The 25,626-nt window shown below is 44.2% G+C and overlaps 1 long non-coding RNA gene across 1 annotated transcript; it reads right to left on the bottom strand.

Moving 5' to 3' along the window:
- Positions 1-15,955: 15,955 nt before the first annotated feature.
- LOC123065784 (uncharacterized) lies at positions 15,956-18,108 on the bottom strand. Its single transcript, XR_006431140.1, has 3 exons — positions 17,501-18,108; positions 16,855-17,385; positions 15,956-16,377 (listed from the first exon to the last, which is right to left on the bottom strand). It is a non-coding gene; the product is annotated as an uncharacterized lncRNA (long non-coding RNA).
- Positions 18,109-25,626: the final 7,518 nt, after the last annotated feature.

Below are 25,626 nucleotides of genomic sequence, written 5' to 3'. Positions count from 1 at the left end.
CCAACGCTCGATCCCATTTGGCCGCACACACTTTCCTGGGTCATGCCCGGCCTCAGAAGATCAACACGTCGCAGCCCCACCTAGGCACAACAGAGAGGTCAGCACGCCGGTCTAAATCCTATACGCGCAGGGGTCTGGGCCCATCGCCCATTGCACACCTGCATGTTGCGTGGGCGGCTAGAAGCAGACCTAGCAATCTCCATTACAAAGGAAGTCACGTTACACGGTCCAATCTGGCGCGCGCCGCTCAGTCGCTGACGTCACGAAGGCTTCGGCTGATACCACGACGCCGAGTGCCCATAACTATTCCCGCGTACTTGGTTAGTGCGTATAGGCCAGTAGCCAGACTCAGATCAAATACCAAGATCTCGTTAAGCGTGTTAAGTATCCGCGAACGCCGACCAGGGCCAGGCCCACCTGTCTCCTAGGTGGTCTCAACCTGCCCTGTCGCTCCGCCACAAAGTAACAGTCGGGGGCCGTCGGGAATCCAGGCCCACCTCTACCGGGATGGAGCCACCTGTCCTTCCAGCCCCCACATCAGAATCACGTGCGGGTACTCAACGAGCTGACCCGACTTTAGTCACCACCTGTATAGTATGTATATATGTATAGTATATACCCATGATCACCTCCCGAGTGATCACGGCCCAATAGTATAGCAAGGCAGACTGCCAAGAATGTAGGGCCACAGATGATAAACTAGCATCCTATACTAAGTATTTAGGATTGCAGGTAAGGTATCAAAAGATGTAGCAACAACGTCAGGCTATGCATCAGAATAGGATTAACGGAAAGCAGTAACATGCTACACTACTCTAATGTAAGCAGTATAGAGGAGAATAGGCGATATCTGGTGATCAAGGGGGGGGGGGGGCTTTCCTGGTTGCTCTGGCAAGGAGGGGTCATCTTTGGTGTAGTCGAACACACGGACATCGGCACCGGTCTCAGAGTCTACCGGAAAGAAGTAACGAAGGGAGAACACAATAAATAACAGAGCAATCAAATGTAACACAAAGCAAGACGCGGCAATATGCAGTGCTAGGGGTGACCTAACGTAGTGGTAGGTGATATCGGCGAAGGGGGGAAACATCTGGGAAAGTATTCCCGGTGTTTCACATTTTCGGACAGATGAACCGGAGGGGAAAAGTTGCATGTTTGCTATGCTAGGGATGTGTGGCGGTTGAACCAGTTGCGTATCCAGAATCATCTTGTCATTCTGAGCAACTTTCATGTACAAAGTATTTTCATCCGAGCTATAGTTTATTTTATATTAATTTTCAAAGTTTTTAAATCATTTTCTAAATTTATTCAATTATTTTAATCCAACATTATCCAGAATAGTGCACGCTGACGTCAGCAGTCAACAGAGGTGTTGACTAGTCAAACTGACATGTGGGTCCAGTGGGACCCACCTGTCATACTCTGTTTTAGGTTAATTAGGGTTTAGTTAAACTAATTACTATTTAATTAAACTAACTAGTTAATTAGATTAACTAAACAGGATTAATTAACTTAATTAATTAATTAATTATTAATTTTATTAAATAAATTTTCTTTTATTATTATTATCTTTTTAAATTCCCTTTTTTTAAGACCGTTCTCGGGGGCTGGGCCCCACGTGTCATTTGCCCAGGGGGCCGATGCGGGCACGGACGCTGGATGCGGGCGCGTGGGTGCCCAATACGGCACCCGCCCAGGCCAACCGCAGGGGCGGGACTGGCGGGGCAGGGTGGGGTACCGGCGACGCAGGAAGGCAGGGGGTGTGCGCTCGTGGAGCCGGGCAAGGACGGCGACGAGCGGGCACGATGGAGGCGCGGCCGCAGTGAGCGCGGTCGAGGCGCGGGCTCGGCGCGTCGAGCGCGTATGCGGGCGCAGGCTGATGGCCGTAGGGGGTAGAGGGGCTCCGGGGTGCCGGAGCACGGCAACGGGCGGGCGAGGCGGTGTGGTCTGGTGACCAAACGCGGCCACGGCGGGCGCGCACGCAGAGGATGTGGGGGTGAGGCCAGTATGGGCCGGCCGGAGCCGCGAGCGGTAGTGGGAGCGGCAACGGGAGGACGCGGACGGCAGTCACGGCGACATCCAACATGAGGAGATGGGAGTGGGAAGAGGTCGGAGCCTCACCGTGATTCGTAGGGACGGGGCAGTGGGCTTCGGGAGGAGTCGGGGAGGTCCGGCGAGGCGGCACCAGCGACGGAGAGGAGGCAGTCCAGCGGGATCCGGCGACGGCGCGGTCACGGACGGGGCGACGAGGCCCTGGTCGACGACGTCGAGGTGGCGGGGCGCCGCTTCTGGGTCGGGGAGGCGACGGGCGTCGACGGTCAGCGAGGTGACGGGATCGGCGACGGGGACGCAGGGGCGAGCGTCGGGGTTGGCCCCGGTGCCCGATCCGATCCAGACGGAAATAGGGGAGAGAGGGGGGAGTGGGGTAGTGGTTGGATTAGGGTTTTCGGGAGTGGGGATGGCCTAAGTAGGCCAGGGGGTGGGCCGACAGGCCACTCGGCCACGCGGCCAACTGTGCCAAGGCCCAGTCGGAGGGGGGGGGTAAAGTTGTTTTCCTTTTATTTTATTTTTGTTTTATTTTATATTTTTGTTTTACTGTTTTTATTTTAGTTTCCTTTTGAATTTGGTTTTATAAACTACACCACTGGTTCCTAATTTAGTTTTAATAAGTATGCCACTGCCCCATAAGTTTTTGGCAATAAAACAAATAGTTTAATATTTTATCTAATTGAAAAGGGTAGTTAGTTAAATGTCTTGCTGCTGTTTTAAATATTTTAGTTCACTTAAACCTTTTATAAAATTGTGGTTTCTCCACAATAATTACCTATGCATTATTTGGCAACACCCCAACATTTTAGTTTTAATATTTGAAAATATTTTATTGTTTGCTTGATTTTGAATTTGAATTCAAACCGGTTTCGAACTAACGCGAGATTAGCAACAATAATTGAGGTGACATGACATCATTAGCATAGGTTCACTGTAGCATAATTATCCGGGCGTCACACTGATACCAAATATCGAAAACTGCAGATTAGTTCTTGTTTCTTTCTCTACACGACATTCTTACAAATTTTTGCGGCATAACACATGCAAAAAATCCTCATGTGGCAACCGTCTGTGTCTAACAAGAGATGACTACCTTGTTAGCCATGGCTGTCTGCGCATGGTATCCATGTCTCACTCCACATGGAAACTCTGTCATCTGTGCTGAAACTTATATTCTCGTCTTCTTTTATTTTGTTGTTTTTGCAATACATGAACTGTTAATCAGTGTTCGTCATTCTCTCTCTTACATCCTAGCTATTTTTTGGTTATTTTCAGCTGATGGCCAAGCATGCTATAGACTACAGCATGTTTGGGGGGCCTCAAAACTTCGGAAAGTGGATGGGTGTGCACTCAGCTCCGTCTTGCCCTACTGAGGTAATCACATATATATATATATATATATATATATATATATATATATATCTATGGTTGCCTTGGATTATTTTTGATCTCATGCAAGTGACTCTAATATGGTTGGTTATTGCCGCTTCTTGTTTCGTGCACAGGCGAGGGCATCTGTTAAGCATCTAATTGGGCAGTTTGGATCCGGAATGACCAGCTTGCTCGGGAAGTTGGTTGAGGGTTGGACGTCCCTTAATGGCTCTGACAGCGATGCGGTTGCGAGGCAGTTCATTACATTTGTCGCAGAACAGACACATCGGCCAACTGGTTGCCATGGCCGGTACGACTACAACAATTCCCAAGAGCTTGCTGACACACAAGATGAACTAGATGGAGACGCTGGTCTCAACAAGGATGATGAAGATGACATGGAGAACGTGCAACACGACACCGATGATGATGAACATGTTGAAGTTCGTGCAGGTGGTAAGAAGGGCAAGGATGCACCATATGTCCCCCCACTGAAGAAAGACAAAGAACATACAGCTGCGAGAGGCGAGGGGGTGTTGCCCTCAAAGAGGGGGAGAGCTCCAGAGGATGTTGGGCAGGGTTCTCCTGGCAAGAGGTCTAGGACCGATCCCGTAGCTGTTAGGAGGAGGTTCGACTTTTATTTTAGTGTTTTGTTTTGTCTATATTTTTTGAACAGATGGACCCCTTTTTGCATTTGTTTTGCTAAGCGCGGCAATGAGTTTGCTGTCTGACACTTGCCACCTTTTTTTTGCCTCCATCTTATACATGTAGTGAAGCGACAACTGGTGGACGAGTAGTTACGAAGAAACAGGCACCAACGCCAACCCGTGTTTCTGCTCGATTGAACAAAGGTGCCCCCATTGCTGGTGACACCCCTTCCAACAGGTCATCTCCTCGTATGACGACATCCAACATCGGGGATCCTGTCGTGTTGCCAGACATGAGAAAGCCAGCCAAGAAGTAGGTTTTCCATGCTCTTTCATTGCCATAGTGCTATATTTTTTATTTTTCAATGCATCTGTTCAGCTTGCCACATGGGCTTCTGTCATCAGTCCCACATGGCAACTGCTGCTTTTCAAATGATCTCATTCCTTTTTAACTGCATGGCAACTCCTGCTTGTTTTTGCATGGCAACTGCTATCTAGGCCAAATGGCAACTTTTTGTACCTGCATGGCAACTTCCATCTTTGCATTGGCTTGTGTGCTCATCACATACCTAGTTTTGAAATTGCATTCCTGGAAGATCAGACATTTTTATCATTCTTCAAGTTGGCTAGCATGGCAACTCTTGCTGGATTTGCATGGCAACTGCTAACTATGCCACATGGCAACTCTTATTCCACCTACATGGCAACTACCAGCTTTCCACCTACTTTTCATTTTTTAAGATTTCTACCATGTCAATTTTTTTGTTCATTTCTTATACATTTTTCATGTGCTTTTCTTTTTTGCAGGGTGAAGAAGACTACTACACGTGCGACCAAGCATATCCATAGGGACCCACTGGAACGCCTTCATTCAAAGTTGTCAACAGGTGGCAACTCAGATGTTCATGAGGCGCCAGTCGACAAAAACTGCTGCTGCACCGTCAACTGTTCCCACTAACTCTGACGCAAGTGGCCGACCATCTCCGTCGGTTGCAGATGTGCAAGCTAGAACAACAGGCATCCGTACATCAGGGAGTGATGAGTTAGTATCTGCCAGGACAACTGAAATATCGCCCACTCTTCTGGCAATGAAGGATGCTGCTGTGAGCCATGCCACCCCATCAGTAAGCGTTGAAGTGGACGCTCCCGAGACCAACCTAAGCAAGGAAGATTCCTGCTCATCTGACACTAATTCCAAGCACATGTGTGGTGGCACTCCTGTGTCCACGACAGAAGTGGCTGAGGCGGCAGTTCATAATGATATGCCATCTACAGGTGAGAGTCTTGGCACAACAGCTCCAGCTCCTGGCGGTGCAGATATTGCTAAGGCGACTGTTTCGCGTGCTGGTCTTCCACCTAGGCGTCGTAGCCCCCGCAAGCAATCAACAGACATACCCAACACACCAGCTATAGCTAGGAGTAGTAGAGATGAGTCTGGGTATGTTCCTGCGTCGACACTGTTCCCACCACCTGCCAAAAGCAATGTTATGGAGAAACCGGAAGACCGGAGTACAACTGATGCAGGTGTCAAGCCGGGCACGAGTGATGGAGGTGAACGTCCAGAGCAGACCGCGCCTTTACCCGTAGTGGAAATCCCCAGCTTAAATCTGCGCACTTCCAAGCTCCCAGTCAATGTTGGTGTCCCCTATAGCCCAAACAAGAAGATTGTCAAGAAAGCTACGGCTGATACCGCTGACAACACGCCCCACCCTACAAATAAGCCCGACGATTCTGCAGCAGCCGATTCAGATATGTTTGTTGATCTTTCACCCTTGGATTCTGCCCCGTAAGTTGTTCACGGTCCGGCCAGTAGGCATGAGAGGCACCCAATGGCCTTCACCCCACCGAGCTTTAGCCTTGGCATCAGTCAAGATCAACCAGTGGTGCAAGATCCTACGCCAGTTGCCTTTGCTTTCCTGGGAGGCATGCCCGCGATGATGGCGCAACCAATGGTCGAGGGCAGGAAGGCTGTCAAGTTCGCAGAGCCGATCGTCCAAGGTACATTTCTTCTGCATTTATCTTTTTCATGTATACACCTGTGTAGTCTGACTTTTATCCCAAGCAATTTTTTGGCGGGTTCTCACCTATGATGGCAATTGCTATGTGATGACATGGCAACCGGATTTGCTGCACCATCTTACCTACATTTTTTTTGCCATGTTGTATTTTCCATTCGGCAACCACATGGCAACTGAAGTTGATAAAACATGGCAACCGTATTTGTTCTCACATGGCAACTACAATGCTCTATACATTGCAATTGGATTTGCTGCAGTATGTCACCTATATTTTTGTTTCCATGCTGCATTTCTCATTCGGCAACCACATGGCAACTGGAGTTGACACAACATGGCAACTGCAGTTGCTTTCACATGGCAATTACAGTGTAATACACATGGCAACTGGATTTGCCTCCACATGGCAACTCCCCACTTTTTGTACCTACATTTTATATCATGCACCTTTTCTCTTTGCACTACATTTGTTTTGTTTTCCAGGTATCCTAACCCACTTTTTGATCCCTGCAGGCACCCCTGAGGATATTTCGCCATCACTTGATGAAGTTTACCGCAGGATTGAGGAGGCAGCATTGCAGAGGAGGTCCTCACGAGGTAAGGGGAAATCAAGTTCCAATGTGCCTGCAGATACGGTATCTAAGGATACCATTAGAAGTGCCACCCCTGGTTCTGTGAGGCAGCAGAGGGTAGTTCACCCACCTCCCGCGGAAGACTACGAGCCCGAAGTCAAGGCCACAAAGGAGTAGAACCAGCTGTACAATATTGTCAAGCGATTTGGAAATGCGAGGGCCAGCAGCAAGCACATGAAGGAGCTGAAAGCGTAATGACCACACGACATAATCTCTCATTTTGCTTTGCTCTTTCTACCATTCATCTTTTTTCTACTTTCTAGATATGATCCTCTTACGTTTTAGTTCTTCCTTTTTTACTTAGTAGACATGATTCTTTCATGTTATATCATTTTCATACAGCTCATGTTCGGACAGAACCAAGGTCATTCAATGCGAAGCGACGTATGTCGACCTGGGTGATCTTGCCGAGTCCTTGAGGCCACTCGGTAAAATGTCGACGAATGTAGTTGCATGTGGGATTGACTTCATCAACAAGCATATGGATATGTCTACCGACAAAACAATCATGAATTATAGTGTGACCTGCAAAATATGGGATGGTGACTTCCACCACAAAATCCTGAGGAAGCATTTTGCTGCGCACGGTGATTTCAAGCTCACAGTGAAGAAATGTGTGAGTACTCCTTTCCTGTTTGCACATTTTCCCCATGGTATGTTTTTTGCCACTAGCTTCACTCTGTTTATGTGGCAGATGTTTCATGTGGCAATAGCTGCCATGTAAACTTACTTTTTGATTTGCATCCCCATGCAAACTATGTGGCAACTTCAAAGTAAAATACAGGGCAACTTTGTTCATACATGGATGGCAATTTTCTTTTAACTACCCACTATAACTAAACATTCTACGTGATTCTACTTTGAAGTCCCCTTGCTGCTTTATGTCACTCATGTGCCTCTTACTACAACTGGTGATATCCTTAGACGTCATTTTCCCAAATACACCATTTTCTGTTCTTCATGTGAACTCTCCTTCTTATTTCCTTCATTTTACTTGCAGCTCCTGTTCCCCATGTTCCAGGAGCTTGCACCACATGACCCACACGACAAGTGTTGTCACCACTACACGATCTACCTTGACCTGAAGAACCAACATTTTGAGGTGCTTGATTCAATGCGTTCGGCAGCTGATGCAGACCTTACTACGCATGCTGAATTCTTCATCAACAACCTCAAAGAGACATGGAACCGTCACTATGAAAACTCAAAGGTCCAGATCAGACATTTTCCAATTGAGTACGTGGTGACTACGAAGCAAGGGAACACGTAATTTCCTATCTCTTTCTTCATGTGCCCTTTACACCAATCCCACCCCTCTTTTGTTACATCTGAATTGAAGTTTATCATTGCTATCTCTGTCCTTTTTGTGAGTTCACCTGATTCTTTTCTTGTGCAGGACGGACTGTGGCTTTCACACATTGGAATACCTTACAAAGTGGGAAGGTAGACTGGTTCCTGTTGTCACAGCTGCAACGGTCGTTGAGCTCCGGAAAATTTACACATGGAACTGGTTGACGAACGAAGATTTCAACAAGCGGTCCGGAGCACATGAGTTTGTAGAGGAAGCTGTCAAGAAAGTCATCAAGAAGTACAAGTGATCACGTGGCGCTCCATTACCGAACGCCTACCTTACATTCTGTTGCCGAGGAATGTAAGGTACTACCTTTGTTCTTCTCAAAACTATGTTCGTGTGCTATGTTATGACTGCAACCCCGCGTAGCCTAATATGTAGTGGTGGTGACATTTGAATATTTTCTGTAATATATGTGTGGATGTGAACCTATTTAGGCGTGACAACAGATGCATTTTATCTTTATCATTACTATTATGCTTTTCATCATTTGTAGCACCAGTTTGCTGTTTTGAATGCGTCTACAATGTTTTAAAATATGGAAAATGTAGTTCATCAGACATGGTTAGTGAAAGTTATCGTCGTTTTTCATTTGGCTGTTTGCTTCTTCTTTTTCATCGCTAACTGCACCAGCTAGCATGGTAGTTTGATCATGTAGCCGTAACCTTTTCTGCGCTTGATGCACGTTACGCTTTTTCAACTTGTTTCCCATAGATTGCACAAAACACACTATGTGTGACTAAAACACGTTGAATGAGCACGGAAATATACGCGATGCAGAGTCATTACAAATAACATGGCATATTTTAGTACAACTAACATGGCAGATTCAGTACAAACAACACGGCAGATTCAGCATAAACAACATGGCAGATCCAGTATACTTAACATGGCAGATCCACTATAATTAACATGGCAGATCCAGTATACTTACCATGGCAGATCCAGTATAAATAACATGGCAGATTTAGTATAAAATAGCATGGCAGATTAACTACACATAACATGTCAGATTAAGTACACATAACATGGCAACTGCAGTTATCCATTCAATGCATTTTCCTTCAACTTCTGATGCCCCTCAAGAGTCATTCTCCCATTTTAAAAAAATTTAGAACATCTAGATTACAAAATAAAATGTCACCAAGGACCATGTCACAGTGCCCCAATGTTGATTACGGATTGCCCGTCCCTTTTTTTGTTTTCTTGTGTTTTGCTTGAATCTCCAATCCCGATTTGTATCTTATCTCTTTTGGATGCCCCTTTGTGATGGAACGGGGCGGGTTCCTGACCTGAGTTTGTGTGCTCGCTGTTCCAGATCCTATCTCCGAGTTTTCAGATGATGGCCCCGTGGACGAAGGCACACTTGATGTGCGGGGGAACCTATGTAAGGCTTCCTCAGCTTTCCTCTTCTTGATCTCATCAAGCTCTCTTTTCAGGGCCTTCCTGTGTTTTTCTGCCACTCTTGCTGTCTCATCACTCTTGCACGCTTCATCAATTAGCTCAACATAGTTCTTTGTCAACACAACGTGCCTCACGGCTTCCACGGTCTCTCGTCATGCACAGCCAAAACTGCGTTTGTTGTCTGCGGCGCCAACGCGTCGTAAGCGTCCCAAGTCCATCGCCGCCTTATGAAATGGTGGGGCATCCGTGTCACCGCGTTCATGTCCATTACTTTTAGTATGTGACAGTACACAATGCCGTGCCATTCAAACTTGCAGCATTGGCAGTAGTATTCGCCTTGGTCTATCGAGGCTTTCACGAAGTAGTTCCTTCCTTTGTCCGGGTCTTCAGGTTCTGAATCTGACATGCCCGAAATAGAACACACCTTGAACATATGTTTGTCCACCTGGAAAGCCGTGAACATGCTGGCACACTTTATTTCTTCCTGGAATCTACAAGTTTTGTGTGTTTTTGTTAAACTATCGTGTGCTCTTTTTTGTAGCACCTTATGTTGTCGTGGCCAATAGAAGTACATTTCGTTTGAACATGGCAAATATAGTACATTGAACATGGCAAATACAGTACATTAAACATGGCAACTATAGTACATTAAAGATGGCAACTGTAGTATATTAGAGATGGCAACTGTAGTTCATTAGACATGGCAACTGCATAACATTTTCAACTGGCATTGTCATCTCCATACCAACATACCCAATGGAAGTACATTGCATTAAACATGGCAACTGCGTTTCATTAAACATGGCAACTGCAATTGCGTAAACATGGCAATTGCATTTCAGTAAACATGGCAATTGCATTTCAGTAAACATGGCAACTGCATTTCATTGAACATGGCAACTGCATAACATTTTCAATTGGCATTGGCAGTTCCATACCAACATGCCCAATGTAAGTATAGTGCATTAAACATGGCAACGGCATTTCATTGAACATGACAACTGTAGTTGAGCAAACATGGCAAACAGTAGTTCATTAAACATGGCAATTGTAGTTGAGTAAACATGGCAAACAATAATTCATTAAACATGGCATCTACATATCATGGTTACTCCGTACTCAATGACTACTTTTCAAGAAATCATCATTTTCAAATAAGCTTTTTCAACTGCATTGCATTCTATATGACACCTACTGCCTTCATGCTTGTGCAAATAAGATTGCAACACAACTGACTTACTTGTTAAATATCTTGTTGGTGTATATTTTGCTCATTTGCCTCTCCATCGGTAAATATGTTAGCAATTTTGGCTACTTTAGCATGGTGTTCGCTTCTTGCTGTAGCTCAGATCCTAGTATTTTTTGTTGCAAAGCTGTGTAATTGCTTGGCAAACTGTAGCAATGAGTTGCCAGGGCTCACGTACCGCTTCAAAACAGTATTGAACCCCTCGCTATGCTGCGTAGTCTGCAGAAACGGGAAGAAGCACTGCATGAAGTAGGCCGGCACCCAGTACATTCACTTCTCCCATAGGCTACCAAGAGTCTCGTTGTCTTGGACTTGATATGTTTCAATCATGGCCATCTAGCTCCTTTCAAACTCCTCCACCGTCAAGCTGTGGTCCAAGCACAGCTCGAATGCCTTGTGTAGCTCTGGATGGTCAGCAAAGAACGGTCCTAGCGTCTTCTCAGCCTTCTTTATAATGTGCCACCTGCAGTGCCTGTGCACTGCCAATGGAAAGACCTCCTCTATGCCTACACGCATGCTAAAATCTTGGTCTGTTATTATGTTCATCGGAGCAAGTCCATCCATGCACTCCAAGAAGTTCTTGAACAGGCAAACGTACCCATCCGTGTCTTCGTTCCAAACGAGCCCGCATCCGAACTACAACGACTGATTGTAGTTATCTATTCCTATGAATGGAGCGCATGGCATCTTGTACATATTAGTGAGATATGTCGCGTCGAATGAAATGCAATCTCGGAAATGTTTGTAGGCTCTTCTTGCAGCACCATCCACCCAATACATGTTCCTGACACGGTCCTCATCGTCCAATCTTATCCTGTAGAAGAAATCTGGATCTTCCTTCGCTTTCTCATCGAAGTAGGCCATTGTGTCCTCTATGTCAGCCAACTTGCTCTCTCTACGGTACTTTGCCTTTAGGTTTGTGACGTTAGCTGGTATGTAGGGCATGCTACTCAAAGTCCCTTTTTTGCCGTGGATGAGTGATAGTATCTGGACCATTCTTGATGGACCGACGTTACAATCATGTAGCAGTTTTATGAATTTCTTCTCGAGGGGGGTGAATCCTCTGTGGGCGGTCAGAAATTTTACCAGGTCGAACTTCTTTATGAGTTTGTGGTTGTGCTCGTCAAAATATTCAGTGACCGTCCACTATGCTCCATCTACGTTTAGCTTACACCGGACAGGGCATTCCGTCTTGAGAATGATACCTCTCTTTCGTTCCGGAACGACGGGCACAACACCTTTCCCCTTCTTGTTCCTTCGTTCCTTGTGGCACCTCATCTCACCTCTGCTGTATTCGTTAGTTTTCTTATTTTTCCTATGGTATTCGGTGTTGACCGCAAACCCATGGAACTTTGCATATGTCTGGTAGAATTCCTTTGCTTCTGCGAATGATTCAAATCTCTGCCCAACGTACAGTGGCTGAGGTACCACGATCTCTGATTGCCCACCATCTTCATCCCCTTGTGCTTCGTCATTAGTTTCATCATTCACTTTATTATTGGCGGCAGTTTCATCTACTTGAGTATTGCCAGTGCTTGTGTTCATATGGGTGCTTGCCGGCATTGCTGGAATGATTGCCATTTCTGACTCTGACTCGACATTGTTTGCGGCCTGATTGTTGGCTGGCTGGTGGAACGCGTCTTCCATGCGCTCAGAGCTCCCCGCAGTAGATGTCCCCGCGCTGCTGTTCATTATAGTTGAAGGCCCTATAATAAAAAAACAGGTACGAGCATAAGATTTTGCTTGAATGACATGTTTATCGTAATGGAGTACATCAACTTCAAGTGATTTGGCATGACACCTATCAAAAAGCAAGCCGTGAGTCTGCATGTGGACATGCATGGCAACTGTAGTTCTCCAGTCATGGCAGCTACAGTCCAACAAACATGGCAACTACTATTGCCAATGAATGGCAACCATCTCCTTTCAGTACGAAAACTTGGATTCTATATGCATGGCAGCTGCAGTCCTACATACATGGCAAATACTGCTGCCAATACATGGCAACCAGTGCGTTCTAGCATCAAAACTTTGTATTCTAGGCTTGAGCTCACTAGGAAAATACGATCAATCATTAGTGCTGCACACATGCTTTTAGCAACTAGCAATTCCCGAAGACAATATATGACTCATCGCACACAACCACTTGCTAGCGTTTTCTGTTTGATTTTTTCCACCATCACTGCTACAAATCTTCTTTTCCTCACACGCTATTCCCACAAAAACAAATAAGTGCTCTTTTGTGGTTCAAATTTCCTTACCTTGTTGTGCTGCATGTGCCCATCTTGTGTGGTCTGTCACACCAAATTGACATGCTCTATCTGCAATATGTGAAGCTTGCCATGAGACGTTTGCCGGGGTAGCACCACCGTAATAACCTGTAATCATGGTAGTAGTTGGTCAATGCATGGCAACTGCAGTTTGTCCTGGCATGGCAACTACAGTTGTCCAGGCATGGCAACTGTAGTTGTCCAGGCAATGGCAACTGTAGTTGTCCTGGCATGACAACTGCAGTTGTTCAGTCATGGCAACTGCAGTTGTCCAGGGATGGCAATTGCAGTTGTTTAGTCATGGAAATTGTAGTTGTCCAGTCATGGCAACTACAGTTGTCAACTATGCTCCTTCTGCTAATTCACCGTCCGCAACTTCACTTTTTATGAACTCACCTGTGTATGACGTCGATGGCAGGTACATGGGTGCCGCTTGATGCCACGTGCTGCATGAAGGTTCTGCATTTTTTCCCGACATAACTCATGAGTCTTTTGCCATCCTTTGCAAGTTTATTTTTCATGTCCACGCCAGTATATTTCTTTTTTGTATGCGTTACCTTGATTTGCCACATTAGGTAGTTGAAGTTGGCTGCCCGTACATTTGTCAGTGTTAGTGCCCTATGACTGAACTTGCCATGGTTCCCCCTGAGTGTGTTTTGGTCATAAGAACCTGCGAAAAATGATAGTGTAGGACATAAGTAGAATGTCATCTTCATCATCGCGAACATGGCAAATGTTATTTTCTTTGTTATCATGCATCATACCAATGCCTGTGTACTATTCTAGTAGTGGCAGCAATGGCCCTGCAGAAATGAGTTGACTGTACTCTGCTGCATCCCAAGGGGGCGTTTCTGGCCTTTGAGAAACCCAAGGATCAGCGCCATCTTCGTGATTCATTCTTTCCGCGTCTTGTTTCTGCCAATGTGTCCTCAATCACTGCATGAACGAGAATGCATCAACAATCCACAAAAAAATGTATTCTTCTGCTGCTTGCACGTAGAAGATAACACGTCAGTGTTATCACATTTTCATGCGTAGGCAACCAACACATCATGGCAAGTAGGACATGCAGACCCACTCTCTTTTTTAAAATCTGGGTGCTAGCTATCCCTTAGATTCGATGGCAACAACCACTACAATAGGATGGCAAGCAACATGTTAACATGGTGGCAGTTAACATCAACGATAGGTGGCAACTGACGTTAGACACAAGTGGCAATTAATTTTCCCACCCCCTTTATTCCAAATTTCTCATTTCTCTCCCTTTTTTTAGGGATTCCTACGCATCCATTTAGTACCAACTACTTGCACCAAGTGAACTGAGAACTTAAGCTTAACTCTAGCGTAGTACATGGCAGATCTGGTGTATTTTGCTTGGCAAATGCGAAGACACACAAAATCATGTAGTGTTTTACCCCAATAGCGTGGATCCAGTCGCCACCTTCATCGGTAAATTTGCAATTTTCTGCCCAGAAGAAGGATGCGAAGCAGTAGGAGATTGGAGATTCACCTGCTTTTAGCTAGTCGTCTTTGGAGGGCGGGGTTGGAGTGAGGGGCGGGGGGTGGGGGGAGGGTTGGGGTGTGGTTAGCGGTGGGAAGGCCCTACGGATCTGCTCTGGTTGCCATGGCAACCAGAGAAGGCCGACGATGGAGGTAGGGGTTCGAGAGGTGGGAGACGATGGCGGCAGTCGGGACTGGGGATCGATCGGAGGCCGATATGGCTGGGTCGTGCGGGCAGCGGGGTCGTCTGGCTCGGACGTGTGGGTGGGTTTGCCACACACTGGACGTGCGGACTATGCCTTTGCGCGCCCGAATGCGGTCGTGCGGGCGGGTTCCTGTCCATGCTACACGAGGCGTGCGGTACAACCACCCGATACACCACACGTGTGGCAGTTATCGGGATCCTATTTTTATTATAGAAATAGTTAGAATATTTCAGAATATATGCAAATTAAAAAAGGAAAATTGGGATACAAAATAGAAAAAAAGAGTACTGGAGCCTTTGGTTGCCGTTGGGCCGGCCCATTCTAGCACCTGCGAAGCAAGGCTGGGCCACACATGTTGCCATAAACCAGACATAGTGGCGCCCGTCAAATTCTACTCCAAAAGAAAAGTTGCGCCTGCTAAATACATCATATTTAATTTTTGTAGAAGAATTAATGTGTCATACAGAGCGCATATATGGACTACTGGTCAGTTCGTTGTACATGATGTTTGGTTTTATTGATTTATTTTCTTAGGTTTCACTCCCGTTTTTAGTCGGCTTTCCTTTTTTAGAGACTTTATTTTGGTTTAAATCAGGTTTTTAATAATCATGTAAAAAATAATTTTTAAAATGATCATTTTTAAAACACTAGTTAGCATGCACGTGCAACACACGTATTAAACAGGAAAAATTCTAACCAAGTACGGATAGATTTCTTGATTTTTTTAAAATCATACAGAGTGCATAATACCCAATTCTTGCCTCATACAAACAATTTGATTTTCGGTTTTGGGCCTTGGTGCTCTTGATGTTTACCCCAAGCTTTAGTGTTTTTTTCTTCTGTTTTTAGGTTGTCACTCGGTTTTTTCCTAATTATAACCAGAAAACGTTAGGGTTTTTTCTGGCTTCCTTTATAAACAGGATGATCTCTCTCTTCTTAATAAAATGCTGGACCCCCTGCCCTCATGATGAGGTTCTTCCCAAAAAATGATATATTAATCTTCATGAATCAACATTCTTCTACAAACAAATATCTCTTATCTAAATGCACACTTTCTCAGTGCATAGTGCGCAAATGATTATAATCTCCTGTAAATGAATTTCAGTGTGTGAAAAAAATATCCAAGCGGGCTTCGGCCCATTGCAGTATGTGTCAAACACACTACCATTTGAACTTTTTGGAAATCATATAGTTATAGTAATCCAATCAGAAATCAGAACCCCCTTGTTGGACAATGGATTATTATAAAGTTTCATCACCATTCTCCATACACAGACACATACAAGTATTGTTTAGTAAAGAACCATTTATGTATCAACAAAATTTAGTAAAGAACTATTACTAAGAGATAATCAAGTGTGGTTCACAAAAGTGAGAAGATGCCATTGTCAAAGTTCAGTGATAATTTCCTTGAGGGACTATGAAGGCTAAGGTGAAACAAGCAAAAGCTGTTGGAGGTGGACGAACAACGCTCGGGCGCGCTTGCTATCGGAATCGAGTCCGATTGTTATGTGTGGGTGATCATTGACAACTAATAAATCTGCAACATCAAACCAATAGAGCCAAGTAGCCAATGCCAACGTTGTTATCTCCTCCCTTCACCCATGTTTGGAAGTTCACATATTGGAATCGATCTGATTGTTATCTCCTCCCTTCTATTTGGCCTTCATATTGGAAACATCACAGCTGTATATAAAAATTCACATTTAGATATGCTATATAAGAAAGAACATCAAGATACAAAAGGTATGCTTGGTTTGTAAGAAACAATCCACCTTTATTTAAAATTCAGAAAATGTTGCAGTTCAAATGATTACCTTGATGCTATCTGCTCTTGCTGGCCTTCACATTCTAAATATATAGTCAATAGCATAAAGATTTAAGTTTATCTTGTTGTTAGTATATAGTAGTACCGAACTGATTATAATGTACTATTCTGCTGAAGAATAAGTGATATACATAGGTACGTAACCAAGACATCACAGGGTGGTAAATAAATTAATGAGTACGGTAATCTCCAAATTTTAGGCCTATAAGAAAGAAAAGAAGACCGGGCCTTCAGTCCCTGCGTACACTACGTAACTAATATGACTATATGACAATACAATTACCATATACAGTCCAAATGAGAACATACTAAATTGGGACATGAAAGAAAAATACCTCACTATGGCTGCCATGGCATGTCATTTCTAATCTTTTCTTCCTTATTAGGCTGCCCTGCGTCAGTGTCAACAGAATTTTGAGGACTGAACCTGCAAAGACATAAGTAATCTGCATATCAAAGGTTCCAGATATGGTAGGATATCTTCACCCATGTCTTCATAGAAAACCACCAATGCATAATATGATATCTCCTACAAAACCATATTGATTATTCGCATTACATAATTACCACGGAGTTGTCATGCAAAATTAACCAATATTTATATCCAAAGTCTCTCCCTATTTTACCTTAACCCCATCTGATGGGTAACCCCATCTGATGGGTCTTCAACTGCATTTAAGATGCACGGAACTACACTCTCATAGAGAGGTCGAATTTCTGTTTGCACGTTTTCAGCAAACTGACCAAGAGCAAATGATGCATTACCTCTGACCATCCGCTCTTGATCCTTTCAAGATTCTAAAACAATTCTGAGACATTCCTCCAATTAATTCTCAAATCGTTTCCACCATAGAAGTTAAAAATGACTGCAGAAATACAAAATTATCATGAATTGGTTTGCACCAGCCGAATTCATGACCTCCATTTGCTTTCTACCTTGTGCGACAAAGTCAGCAACAACGGCGGCAAGATAGGGCGTACCTGAACCATGCTTTGTCCGATGGCACTGCCGAGTGCCGAGCTGCGAAAGGAGTTCGTTGCCGCCCTTTGCATTCATTGTGAGTGCCGTGACCAACCCTCCATGGGCCATCTCCCATTGATGCACTCAATCACAAGGTGGTGGTGGTCTACGGCGTGTCCCCCATGTGCACGTGCTCTAGCATCACCAGATTAAAGCATTCCCGAACAAGCGGCGCTACCGGTCGTCCCGCCCTCCCCTGCTCCCGCAGCCCACTAGCCCTCCCAACCTGACTCCGCTCCTTGGCTCGGTCCCTTACCAGCCTAATCGTACACGCCAGGCGGCGCTCCTGATCCGTCCGTGAGCCATGGATCACCTAGGCCGGTGGCGGAAGGGCAACGACGCTCGCCGGCGTGCTCCCCGGTGGCGCGCGGGACGGCGGTGAGGCGAGGAGATCCGGCGGGCTCCGGATCTGGGACGCAGGCGCTCAAGCGGAAGCTCCTCTCCCTGGTGGCCAGCGACGGATGGGATCGGGTGAGCGCAGAATGGGGCTAGGTCTCCCAGCGGACGGCCTCTCACCATGGGATGTTAGCGCTAATTACGAGGTGGCATTAAGTGGATACGTAACGAACCTCTTTTTCATCCAATCATGGGACAGCAGAGTTTTCGTCCGCCTCCTCAAATTGCTAAAGGCACTTTTGGCGAGGGTTTATTGTTATTTTGACGGTTAGATCTAAATGAATGGGCTTAATCGTGTGACTCTAATTGCTACAATTGTTGTGTGTATGTTAGATGCGCTTAGGAAAGATAATGTTCGCTTGTTTAATATTTTTTTATAAGGGACCGAGCCAAGGAGCGGAGTCAAGGAGCGGTAGAGATAAACATTTTTATGATTCCAAACATTTTTTTATAGAAATGGACATTTCAAAAAACAGAAAATATTTTTGATTTTTTACAAATAATTTTTTAAATCGTAAATTTTATTAAAAAACTAGTACATGAGAAATAGAAAAAAAGGAACAAAAATCCAGTAAAACAAGTAAATAAAATAACAAAAAAAGGAAACAAACCAGACCAAACCTTCTAGAAAGTTTCCGAAACCGGATTCGTGAGGTTCGGTAGCTAGCTAAACGGCCGGCCCACTCTACTCGCTCACTCTTCTCTCTTGTGCGAATAGCCGACATTTGACGCACTATGCATCAAATATGAACATTCGTTGGACAATTAATATTTTTCTAAAGGATCGACTTGCTCGCCAAATATATAATAACATGAAAAAAAATACATCCTCAATATTTATTTCCTTCCCCACGTATCGTATTGCACAAGATCCAACTCTACCCCAACTAAGTTCTCACCCTTTTGGAAGGTAGATTGTTATCGGTCTTGTTTCCTATTAGAGAATCAAATAAGCATGGAAAGATGCTTCTAGCACACATGAGATGATAGGGTGTGATTTTTCAGTTAGAACGCGGCGTTGGAAGAATTCTATGACATGGAGATTTTATCCAACGGATGATAACGTGGGAATTATGGGCTTAACCATTTATTGTTTTTAAAAAATCCTAGAAACAAGAGACCCATATGTCACATTCATGCATGACGAGTGAGCGTGGAAAGTTTAGTCTCACGCCGATTAACGAGGGTGTATTGGACCGAAATATAAGATTGCTTGTCGAGCTTGGGAAGTGAAGATACACACATGCTCCTCCTCCCTCTTGCCTTGTACTAGTGGAAAATGAACCCAAACGGTTGTGGACTATTTCCCTTTATTTCATCTTTAATGTTTCAGTTACATTTTTGGAATCTGTCAGATGTCGTTTCATTGTGTTTGCCTCCTAGTTCCAAATTCTTGCGTCGCCTACTTTTTTCCTATCTCGCTTCCTAGCGTGCAAAACGAAGTGAGATAACAGGCCTACGAAACACCGCCTCTTGTGATCATGTGCGGGAGGGGTGATCAAATTTTTGAATAGTGTTCTCGCGTGATTGCTAGATTCTTCTCCAATATGGTGGTGCACGACTTCTTCCTGAATGATGACTACTTCCTCGATGTCGACGACCTCCTTGACATGACTCTTGAAGCAAACACCTCTTCTTCCGTTGCACTGTGTGTTATTATCCCTTCAGTTAGGATTATATTTGAACTATTGGTACTAGCAATTGATGTGAGCATGCCACTTTTATCATATCTGCATGATTACATGTCAACCACATGTAGTACTTTTGTTCGTCCAACCATCATGTTTAATATGCTCATCATGATTTATGCACCGCATCCTTAGGTTAAATTTAATGGAAAATTGATCATATATTAAACACATAATGTTCGGATTTGCCATCTCTTAATCATTAGATGGAGCATATCAAATGAATAATTTTTAAAGTTGTTGCCACACTATATAGTGGTATGAACATACTCCCTCAGTTCCTAGTGCCCCTCGTCCCATCGGGCGACTTGGTTGGCTTGCCTCCGCCATCGCTTAGGCCCCTCCTCACATCCTCTCTGATACATCTCCGTCGTATCTACTTTTCTAAACACTTTTGCCCTTATTTTGGACTCTAACTTGCATGATTTGAATGAAACTAACCCGGAATGACGCTGTTTTCAGCAGAACTGCCATGGTGTTATTTTTGTGCAAAAACAAAAGTTCTTGGAATGACCTAAAAATCCACGGAGATTATTTTTGGTATAAAAAATACTGGCGAAAGAATCAAGGCCAGGGGGCCCACACCCTATCCACGAGGGTGGGGGGTGCGCCCCTCCCCCTGGGCGCGCCCCCTTCCTTGTGGGCCCCCTGGATGTCCACCGACCTCAACTCCAACTCTATATATTCCCTTTCGCAGGGAAAAAACCGGAGAGAAATTTCCATCGCGTTTTACGATATGGAGCTGCCGCCAAGCCCTAATCTCTCTCGGGAGGGCTGATCTGGAGTCCTTTCGGGCCTCCGGAGAGGGGGATTCGTCGCCGTCGTCATCATCAACCATCCTCCATCACCAATTTCATGAAGCTCACCGCTGTGCGTGAGTAATTCCATCATAGGCTTGTTGGATGGTGATGGGTTGGATGAGATTTACCATGTAATCAAGTTAGTTTTGTTAGGGTTTGATCCCTAGTATCCACTATGTTCTGAGATTGATGTTGCTATGACATTGCTATGCTTAATGCTTGTCACTAGGGCCCGAGTTCCATGATTTCAGATCTGAACCTATTATGTTTTTATGAATATATGTGAGTTCTTGATCATATCTTGCAAGTCTATAGTCACCTATTATGTGTTATGATCCGACAACCCCGAAGTGACAATAATCGGGATACTTCTCGGTGATGATCGTAGTTTGAGGAGTTCATGTATTCACTAAGTACTAATGCTTTGGTCCAGTTCTCTATTAAAAGGAGGCCTTAATATCCCTTAGTTTCCACTAGGACCCCGCTGCCACGGGAGGGCAGGACAAAAGATGTCATGCAAGTTCTTTTCCATAAGCACGTATGACTATATTCGGAATACATGCCTATATTACATTGATAAATTGGAGCTAGTTCTGTCTCACCCTATGTTATAACTATTACATGAGGAATCGCATCCGACATAATTATTCATCATTGATCCAATGCCTACGAGATTTTCACATATTGTGCTTTGCTTATGTTACAATTACTACAAAACTGCTATCGTTAGTTTTGCTGCCGTTGCCGTTACTTCCATGCTACTTTGCTACTAAATACTTTGCTGCAGATACTAAGTTATCCAGGTGTGGTTGAATTGACAACTCAACTGCTAATACTTCCCAGTGTCGATGGCACTAGCGGGCTAGCTTCCCAGCGAACAAAGCACAGTGTTGGTGGAGCGCTCCTCCATGTCTCGTCTAGATGGTGGGTCTGAGATTGGGCGCCTATAGCCGTGCGGAGGAAGGCACGAGATGGTGGGTCTGACTCGGCTAGATCCGACCACCATGTTGGTGGGGATCGATCTCAAGTGTGGTGGTAGTTGTTGCCGTCTTGCGATGATACTTTCTCATCCTGTAGTTGACCCATCACCCATATTCATCCAATAGGTGCTCACCGCCTTCCCAAATCTGAGCATGGTGGAGGCTGTTGAGCCGACTGGACTTTCGGACGGGCATGGTATTCCCATCGTTGGTTGTTTTCCCTTGTTCGACCTTGTTCGGTCTCGTTTCTCACAAGCTCATGCAATTGAGAACCTAGGATCTTCAATCTGGCCATCGACGAGTTCTGAACTTCTCGTTCGAAAAAAAACAAGGACTGGCGCATATGGCGCTCTTTGGACACCTTGATTCGATAGGGGCCGGTCGTGCGCACTCTCAACATCAGCATAACCAGCTTCACCGGGGTAGCGCGAAGCTCTATTTTTGTTGTCACCTTGGGACATGTCTGCACAAAGATTTTCAAGAGATAAACACATGCGGAGAATGCCATGGCGTGATTGAAGGACTTGCAAGTGGTGAAGACGCGATTTTAGATGCGATGAAGACTTTGCTTCACAGGTAGTTGTTCAGACTTGGCTTGCGGGATATGTTCCCATCCAAAGTTCCAGACAGGAAATGAGTTTCAGTGGGCTTGGTGGTACGTGACTTGCGGTAATAGCCTTTGCAAGTGGGTGCGACAACATTGGACGACTTATTTGTTGGTGGTACTCCTCTGAGTACCGAGTTAGGATTTTCCGGGTGAAACCCCAAGGTCTGGCCTTTACTGGTTGTGCCTAGCAATGGCCTTGTTGAAGGCATTGTTTTGGGAACGCGATCTTTCTCGAGGGTGAAAACCTAATATCTTTGATTGGGCAACGACAACGCTTGTCTTTGTTTTCTTTCTGGAGGCGTTGCTTTTGGAGAACAACATTTGTAGTCCGGGTGCTATCTTTGGTGGTGGTTAGAGGGCTACTACTATGGGTGATTGATCACCATGGCGGGATGTTTTTCCTTATTTATTTTTCCTTCCCTTTTTATTTTCTTTTTTGGTTGTGTGCATCCTAGATGTTTTTAGGCATCTTGTTGTTGCAGATGCTGGGTAGAATTGGTATCTACTTGATATTAATATATTCCCCTTTTCCAGGAAACTCCCTCTGTTCCTTAATGTAAGACCTTTTAGAGATTTCCATATAGACTACATACGGAGTAAAATGAGTGAGTCTACACTCTAAAATATGTCTATATACATTCATATGTAGTTCGTATTCAAATATCTAAAAGGGCTTATATTTAGAAACGGAGGGAGTAATATTTTGAGTGAAACTTGTATTACTCATTCAAGCGGGTTACAATCAGCTCGACACATACTACTTCAAGCATGAATAGCACTGACCTGACAAATCCTAGCATCATCGATGCGCCACCTTCCTAGTCAGTGATGACTTTGCATCATAGAGCTTGGACCCTTCAGTGATAATATCTTCATCACATTAAATATTCATGGATGTGCTTTATTTATGTTTGGTTACCAACCATGTAATTGAAATTGAAAAACACGCGAACCTAATAAACATGTATGTGATGTCTACTACAAAACCTTCCTCTTGTAGACTCGTGTTGGGCCTCCCAAGCGCAGAGTTTTGTAGGATAGTAGCAATTTTCCCTCAAGTGGATGACCTAAGGTTTATCAATCCGTGGGAGGCGTAGGATGAAGATGGTCTCTCTCAAACAACCCTGCAACCAAATAATAAAGAGTCTCGTGTATCTCCAACACACCCAATATAATGGTAAATTGTATAGGTGCACTAGTTCGGCGAAGAGATGGTGATACAAGTGTAATATGGATGGTAGATATAGGTTTTTGTAATCTGAAAATATAAAAACAACAAGGTAACTAGTAACAAAGTGAGCAAAAATGGTATTGCAATGCTTGAAAACAAGGCCTAGGGTTCATACTTTCACTAGTGCAAAGTCTCTCAACAATAATAACATAATTAAATCATATGGCAATCCCTCAACGTGCGACAAAGAATCACTCCAAAGTTTCTATCGGAGAACGTAGGACGAAAACATGCATCAACCCCTATGCATAGATTACCCCAATGTCACCTCGGGAATCCGCAAGTTGAGTGCCAAAACATACATCAAGTGAATCAATAGAACATCCCATTGTCACCACAGGTATCCCATCGCAAGACATACATCAAGTGTTCTCAAATCCAATACTGGATCCAACATAAAGGTACCTCAAAGAGCAAGACTTAATTCATCATAAGAAGGTAGAGGGGGAGAAACACCATATGATTCAACTATAGTAACAAAGCTCGCGGTACATCAAGATTGTGTCAAATCAAGAACACGAGAGAGAGAGAGAGAGAGGGAGAGATCAAACACATAGCTACTAGTACATATCCTCAGCCCCGAGGGTGAACTACTCCCTCCTCGTCATGGAGACCACCGGGATAATGAAGATGGCCTCCAGGGATGGTTTGCCCCTCCAGCAGGGTGCTGAAACAGGCTCTGATTGGTTTTTCGTGGCTACAGAGGCATGCGGAGGCAGAACTTCCGATCTAGGGTTCTTTTTGGAGGTTTCTATATTTATAAGAATTTTTGGCATCGGAACCAAGTCATGGAGGTGCCCGAGGGGCCCACAAGCCCTCAGGGCACGCCCAGGGGGGTAGGGTGCGCCCCCTGGCTTGTGGACTCCTCGGAACTCTATTGGCTCAGCTCCGATGCTTCGGGGGTCTCTTTTGGTCCATAAAAGATCATCGTAAATTTTCAGCTCATTTGGACTCCGTTTGATATTCCTTTTATGTAGAACTCAAAAACAAGGGAAAACAGAAACTCGCACTAGGCTCTAGGTCAATTGGTTAGTCCCCAAAATAATATAAAATAGCATATTAATGCATATAAAACATCCAAAACAGATAATATAATAGCATGGAACAATAAAAAAATTATAGATACGTCAGAGACGTATCAAGCATCCCCAAGCTTAATTCCTGTCCATCCTCAAGTAGGTAAATGATAAAAACAGAATTTTTGATGTGGAATGCTACCTAACATATTTATCAATGTAATCTTCTTTATTGTGGCATGAATGTTCAAATCCATAAGATTCACAACAAAAAATTAATATTGACATAAAAACAATAATACTTCAAGCATACTAATAAAGCAATCATGTCTTGTCAAAATATCATGGCCAATGAAAGTTATCCCTACAAAATCACATAGTCTGGCTATGCTCCATCTTAATCACACAAAGCATTTCATCATGCACAACCCCAATGAAAAGCCAAGCAATTGTTTCATACTTTTAGTGTTCTCAAGCTTTTTCTACTTTCATGCAATACATGAGCATGAGCCATGGATATAGCACTATGGGTGGAATAGAATATGGTGGAGGTCGTGAGGAGAAGACAAAAAGGAGAAAGTCTCGCATCAACTAGGCAAATTAATGAGCTACGTAGATGCCCATCAATTGATATCGATGCAAGTGAGTAGGGATTGTCATGCAACAGATGCACTAGAGCTATAAGTGTATGAAAGCTCAAAAGTAAACTAAGTTGGTGTGCATCCAACCCGCTTGCTCACGAAGACCTAGAGCAATTTCAGGAAGCCCATCATTGGAAAATACAAGCCAAGTTCTACAATTAAAAATTCCCATTAGTATATGAAAGTGAAAAATAGGAGACTCTCTATCATGAAGATCATGGTGCTACTTTGAAGCATAAGTGCGGTAAAAGGATAGTAACATTGTCCCTTCTCTCTTTTTCTCTCATTTTTTTATTTTGGGCACTTTTGCAACTTTTTTTGTTTTTTTGTTTGGGCTCTTTTTGCCTTTTTTTTAAAATAACGTCTGGATCCTCATCCCAACTTGTGAGGGTATCATAGTCTCGATCATCCTTTTCCTCACATGGGACATGCTCTAATAGAGATGATCATCACATTTGTATTTACTTTACAACTACATATCGATACTAGAACAAAGATGTGACTCTATATGAATTCCTCCAGCGGTGTACCGGGATGTGCAATGATCAAGAGTGACATGTATAAAAAATATGAGCGGTGGCTTTGCCACAAATACTATGCCAACTACATGATCATGCAAAGCAACTTGACAATGATGGTATATGTCATAGTAAACGGAACGGTGGAAGTTGCATGGCAATATATCTCGGAATGACTATGGAAATGCCATAATAGGTAGGTAGGGTGG

The sequence above is a fragment of the Triticum aestivum genome, chromosome 3B (assembly GCF_018294505.1).
Source record: "Triticum aestivum cultivar Chinese Spring chromosome 3B, IWGSC CS RefSeq v2.1, whole genome shotgun sequence".
In the NCBI taxonomy this organism is placed as follows: domain Eukaryota; kingdom Viridiplantae; phylum Streptophyta; class Magnoliopsida; order Poales; family Poaceae; genus Triticum; species Triticum aestivum.
Note: the sequence above shows the minus strand (reverse complement) of the source record. Positions and strands in the feature narration are given on the sequence as shown.